We start from the raw sequence: 5782 nt of genomic DNA, 5'->3' as shown, positions 1-5782 counted from the left end.
GTGTCCCACTTGGGGCGGGGGGTGGAGGCGCGGCAGTGCGCGAGGGCTCCATCCCCGTGTCCCGCTTGGGGCGGGGGGGGGGGCGCCGGCAGCGCGCGAGGGCTCCCTGCCCGTGTCCCGCTTGGGGCAGGGGGGCCGGTTTCGCGCGCCGCGGCCGCTCGGGATCTCCCCCCCCTCCCTCCCAGGTTTGAGAGCCTGGGAGGGAGGGGGAGACCCCGAGCGGCCGCGGCGCGCGAAACAGCTGATTCGCGCGCCGCTGCTCCCCCTCCCTCCCAGGCTTGAGAGTGAGCCCCCGTGGGTCGCACAGTGAGCCCCCGCGGGCCGCCTTATGTTGTGCAGGCCTGGTCTACACAATAGCATAATTTTCCCGTCCCAAACAGAGCACACATAACCCACGAGAGCCTCAAAATGGTGGTTAAGGGGGACTGATTGTTTCAGGGCTGTACTGTCCTCTGGGTTTCTGTGCCTTGGGGAGAGCCAACAGCTGCAGGGGGCACCTACACTGAACACTGTCCCAACATTTTCCACAGGAGTTCGTCCTGGACGATATCTCGCTGCTGAGGGTGACCTGGGAAGCAAGGGAGGGTCTTCTACTGCAATGCGGCTTCCGCCCTGGCCCATATGCAGCTTGTCTGTGTGCAGCAATGGTCCCCCCGCCCCTCACGGCACAGTGGCGCGGACACGTTAGCCTGGCTGGGACAAGGACCACGGTGGCTCTCCCGATAAACCTGCGCAAGCGCATTGCACACGTTCTGGATGAGACATTCGAAGAGATTACCGAGGCCGATTACCGCGATGTGATAAACCACATCAATGTACTATTCCGCATCTAGGCATGCATGCCTAACCCTCCTTTCCCAAAGAGCCCGCACCGAAAAAATTCCTTCCCGGAAAAAAAACCGCTTACCGGGAACCTGCTCTTCTGTTTGTCCTCCACCAAGTACCGGCCGCTGTGACTGGCTACCTTCCTCCTGGCTCGAGAAGAGCTCCTGGCTGCATGCCTCCAGGGATTCCAGGGTGTCTCCATCCGCCCCACCACCCTCACTCCCGTTTTCCTCCTCCTCCTCCTCCCACCCCGGCTCTGAAGTGTCCATGGAGGTGCTCGGAGTGGAGGTGGGGTTAACCCCAAGAATCGCATCCAGCTCTTTGTAGAATTGGCAGGTCGCGGGGGGAGCACCCGAGCGGCCGTTTGCGTTGCGGGCTTTGCGGTAGGCACTCTGCAGCTCCTTCACTTTAATCCTGCACTGCAGGGCATCCCGGTCATGGCCCCTTTCCATCATGTCCTTTGATACCTTCCCGAAGGTATAGTAATTCCTACGGCTGGAGCGCAGCTGGGACTGGACAGCTTCCTCCCCCCAAACACTGATGAGGTCCAGCAACTCGCCATTGCTCCATGCTGGGGCTCGCTTGGCGCGTGGAGGCATGGTCACCTGGAAAGATTCGCTGATAGCACTCCACGCCACGCCTGGCTGAGCAAACAGGAAGGGAATTTTAAGGGCGGGTCACATGGTTGGTTACCTGAGGCCAGGGCAGTAGAGTTTGAACTGATGACCAGAGTGGCTAGAACAGGCATTGTGGGATACTGCCGAATACTTCTGGAGGCCATTCACAGCGCATTGGGCGGCCACACTGGCGCTGCAGCGCTGCAGCGGCGGCACAATACACGATATTCCTCTTGGGGAGGTGGAGTACATGCAGCGCTGCAGCCATGGAGATACAGCGCTGTAAGTGCCTTGCCAGTGTGGACGGGGAGTGAGTTACAGCACTGGGGGAGGCTTTATTGCACTGTAACTCGCAAGTGTAGCCAAGGCCTTAGTGAAGATGCTCCTATGCCCATGGGAGAGCTTCTCCTGTCTGCACAGTTAATCCCTCTCCCTGAGAGATGGTAGTTATGTCTACACCGTGGGTTAGGTCGGTGTAACTACATCACTCGGGGGTGTGGGTTCACACCCGTGAGCGACGTAATTATACTGATGTAGGTACGTAGTGTAGACCTGCCTTCTGACTACATTTCCCAGGAATATTTTGTATGTGTGTGATGTGCATATTTTGTATCTGTGTGATATTTCTATGTCTACATGTGTGTGTGTGTGTGTGTGTGTGTGTGTGTGTGTGTGTGTGTGTGTGTGTGTGTGTGTGTGTGTGTGTGTGTAGGGGAGTTGTGCATGACATACATTTCCCAGACCAGAAGAGGTCTGTGGAAGCTCAAAAACTTGTCTCTCTTACCAACCGCAGTTGGTCCAATAAAAGATATTACCCCTCACCCACCTTGTCTCTCTAATATCCTGGGACCAATACAGCTACAACAACACTGCATATGCATAGGTCTGTCTATCTGTCTGAGCACAGCGCTGTGTGTCAGTCCACATTGCATGTATCTATAGGTGGGTCTGCCTGTCTGAGCATAGGGCTGTGTGTCTGGGCTGCAGGGTCTGTCGGAGCGCAGGGCTGTTTGTGCTGCGTGGGTCTGGTTTGTCTGGCTGTCTATGCATGGGTCATCTGTCTGCGGATCAATCACTGCAGGGAACTCTCAGCCAAAGGGTCTGTACATAGGAATGCGTGTGTGTCAGTTATTGAGTGGGTCTGTTTGTCAGAGCTGGCTTTAGGGTTTTGGAAGCCCCCAGCAAGGTTATTCAAGGCGAGGGGATGGAGGAAGCTGCTCCCTTCCCCAGAGCAGGAGGATCATCCTGTTACAACACAAGACAGGCAACAGCAGAGCCCATGGTAGTCTCACAGTAAAACTGTGAGTGACTCACAAAATTGCTAACAGGGCATGAGCACACACACACACAAACACATGGACACACAGGGATGTCATGTGCAACACAGGATAGCAGGGGGCTGCGAGTTCTCCTGGGAACACGTCTTACGCTCCTCTCTCTCCTGTTAATTCAGCAGGAGTCAGCCTGCACTGCCTGTATCATTTCTACCATCAGACGGGTTTTAGCAGCCTCTTTCCTTCATGCCTGGAGATGTGTGGGTGTGTGGTGACCAGACAGCAAGTGTGAAAAATCGGGACAAGGGGTGGGGGGTAATAGGAGACTATATAAGAAAAAGACCCAAAAATCAAGACTGTCCCTATAAAATCGAGACATCTGGTCACCCTAGTGTGTTCACAGTGCTTATTTAACCATTATGGATGCTCTGACCTCTTCTCTGGAAGCTGTCCTTTCAAACAGTCTTAAGAAACTCAAACTGTTAACAGATGTGTCGTACAGTGATTACTCTGGGAGGGTATAGAGCCAAATTCCATTTCAAATCCTTCTACCAGTGAAATTCAGGATTTCAAAGGAAGCATGGACATTGTCCAATGCAGCCAACAAAGCCTGTTTTCCTCAGCCAAACGCCATCCTTTTTGTTTTTTTGTGGGTAAACCAGGCCTTGGCTGACCTTATTTCATCATGCAAAAGTTAGAACTAGGCGTGTGCCTCTTAAAGCTGGGGAGAGTTGCGTCAAGAGATGATTCCATATAATCTTTTCAGCATGACTCCATTTCATTGACCCCCTCATCCAGCTTTTGCTAAGCACCAAACTCTTTGTAGTTAGGGCAAAATTAAAACAGTGCGGGATAAAAATAACTCAGCACATCTGTCCCTTTTCTGCCTGTGTTGGCGTTTGACTCATAAAGGGAACATGTGTCTTCTGGAGGTTAGAACAGGAGCCTTGAAGCCAGGAAACTTCTTCTAGATCTTATTCTTGCCTTGCTTTGCCTGGTCAGTGCCTCACTTAACTTTTCTGTGCCGCAGTTTCATCATCTCTGAATCAATATATTCGGGTCTGTGATGGAGTGGTTAGGGCACTAGACAGGGAGTCAGGAGACCTGGATTCTATTCCCACCTCTGCCATTGACCTACTGGGTGACCTTTGGCAAATCCCTTTGCCTTTCCGTTTCCCTCCCGCCCTGTGTTTGTCTTGTGTATTTAACCTGTAAACTCTTCAGAGCAGGGATTGTCTCTTGCTATGTGTATCCACAATGCCTACCACAATGGGGCCCTGATCTTGGGTTTCAATGCATGCAATATATGTTATGTTTATTTCATGGCACAAGCTCTTCGGGATCCATTTCCTTTGCCCTTGATTCTGCTACCCTTACTAACCATTTTTCTTCGGGCGTAGCCCCATTGAAACCAATGGGATTATATGCAGAGTAAGAGATTACTCAGTGTAAGTAAAGGTAGTATAATCTGGTATTAGATTGCTTTATGACATTCTAAATAATCCCATTTTCAAACTATATCTTGAAATAAATTATTTTAGAATTCCTTTCACACAAAACAGCACTTCTCAGCTGCACAAAGAGACTGGTAATCAAGCCAATAAACCCTGACTAGAGTGAACAATGATTCAAAGGCATTTCAAGCTGCACACTTCACCAAAACGGTGGAAGCAGACAAGAAAATTATTTAATTTGGTGGCTGGTTCATGAAATTGGATAATGTTAATAAAAGAGCTATTTCCGTGTATACCGATTGCAGATGCAGAGCCGTCGTATTATAGTGACAATAACTTCTCCTTAGCGTTGAAGAAGGGAGTGTTGTCTAATGATTAGAGCAGGGGTTTGGGAATCAGGAATCCTTGGTCCTATCTAATGCCATCACTGACACACTGTGGGAGCCAGAGGCAAACTGGGCCTAATCCAAAGCATGCTGAAGTCAATGAAAAAGACTCCCATTAAGGGTATGTCTATACTACCCGCTGGATCGGCGGGCAGCGATTGATCCAGTGGGGGTCGATTTATCGCATCTAGTCTAGACGTGATAAATTGATCCCCGAGTGCTCTCCCGCCAACTCCTGTACTCCACCGTCGCGAGAGGCGCAGGTGGAGTTGACGGGGGAGCGGCAGCAGTCGACTCACCCCGGTGAAGACACCATGGTAAGTTGATCAAAGTACGTCGACTTCAGCTACGTTATTCATATAACTGAAGTAGTGTAACTTAGATCGATCCCCCCCCCCCCCAGTGTAGACCAGGCCTGACTTCAATGGGCTTTGGATAGACTCATTGTACCTCTGAACCTCAATTTCCCTATCAGTAAAATAGAGGTTCATGAACTAATGTTTGAGGTCCTTGAGTACAAGACGTTCTAGAAGAGCAAACCATGGGCCAGGTTCTGAGCTAGGGTAAATTGGCGTAGCAATGGAGTTACACTGGTTTCCCCCATCTAAGGATCAGACCCTCTTATAATTCTTCCCCCCCCCCCCAGCTCTCCTAATTTGCCTGAAGGAATCTTGGAGATCACATGACAAGAGCAAATACAACTTTCAACTGTGCCAATGTCCTTCACCATTGCTCAGAACATATTGGACCAAATTCAGCACTCCACTAAGCAGACATATTAATACATAGTTCTTACATAGCACTTTTCATCCGTACATCTCAAAGCAGTCAGTATCATTATCCCCATTTTACAGAGGGAGAAATGAAGGCACAGACAGGTGGAGTGACTAGAACAGAATCCAGGTATTGTGGGTCCCAATGGCCATTGGTTTTTGCACCTCTTTTCTGCAGTGCTGTAGGTGCCCTGTTCAGAGGTATTTATGTGCTATTCATTGAATGAACTAGCTCTAAAACCCACTTGGCTGAGGGTGGTTGACACTTAGGATTATCTCAAAGCTGGAGAAATTTCAGAAGCTGCACCCAATAAGTTCTTGGGGTGTATTGGGGACAACTTTTTGTTTCAGAAAGTGGAGAAAGTAACCAGGAAGACAGCCATTTTGGACCTGATTCTGACCAACAGGAAGGAATTGGTTGTGACTTTGAAGGAGGAAGGCAATTTGGGTGGA

The sequence above is a fragment of the Emys orbicularis genome, chromosome 2 (genome assembly GCF_028017835.1).
Source record: "Emys orbicularis isolate rEmyOrb1 chromosome 2, rEmyOrb1.hap1, whole genome shotgun sequence".
Lineage (NCBI taxonomy): Eukaryota > Metazoa > Chordata > Testudines > Emydidae > Emys > Emys orbicularis.
The sequence above is the reverse complement of the archived record's forward strand: the minus strand, read 5'-3'. Positions refer to the sequence as shown.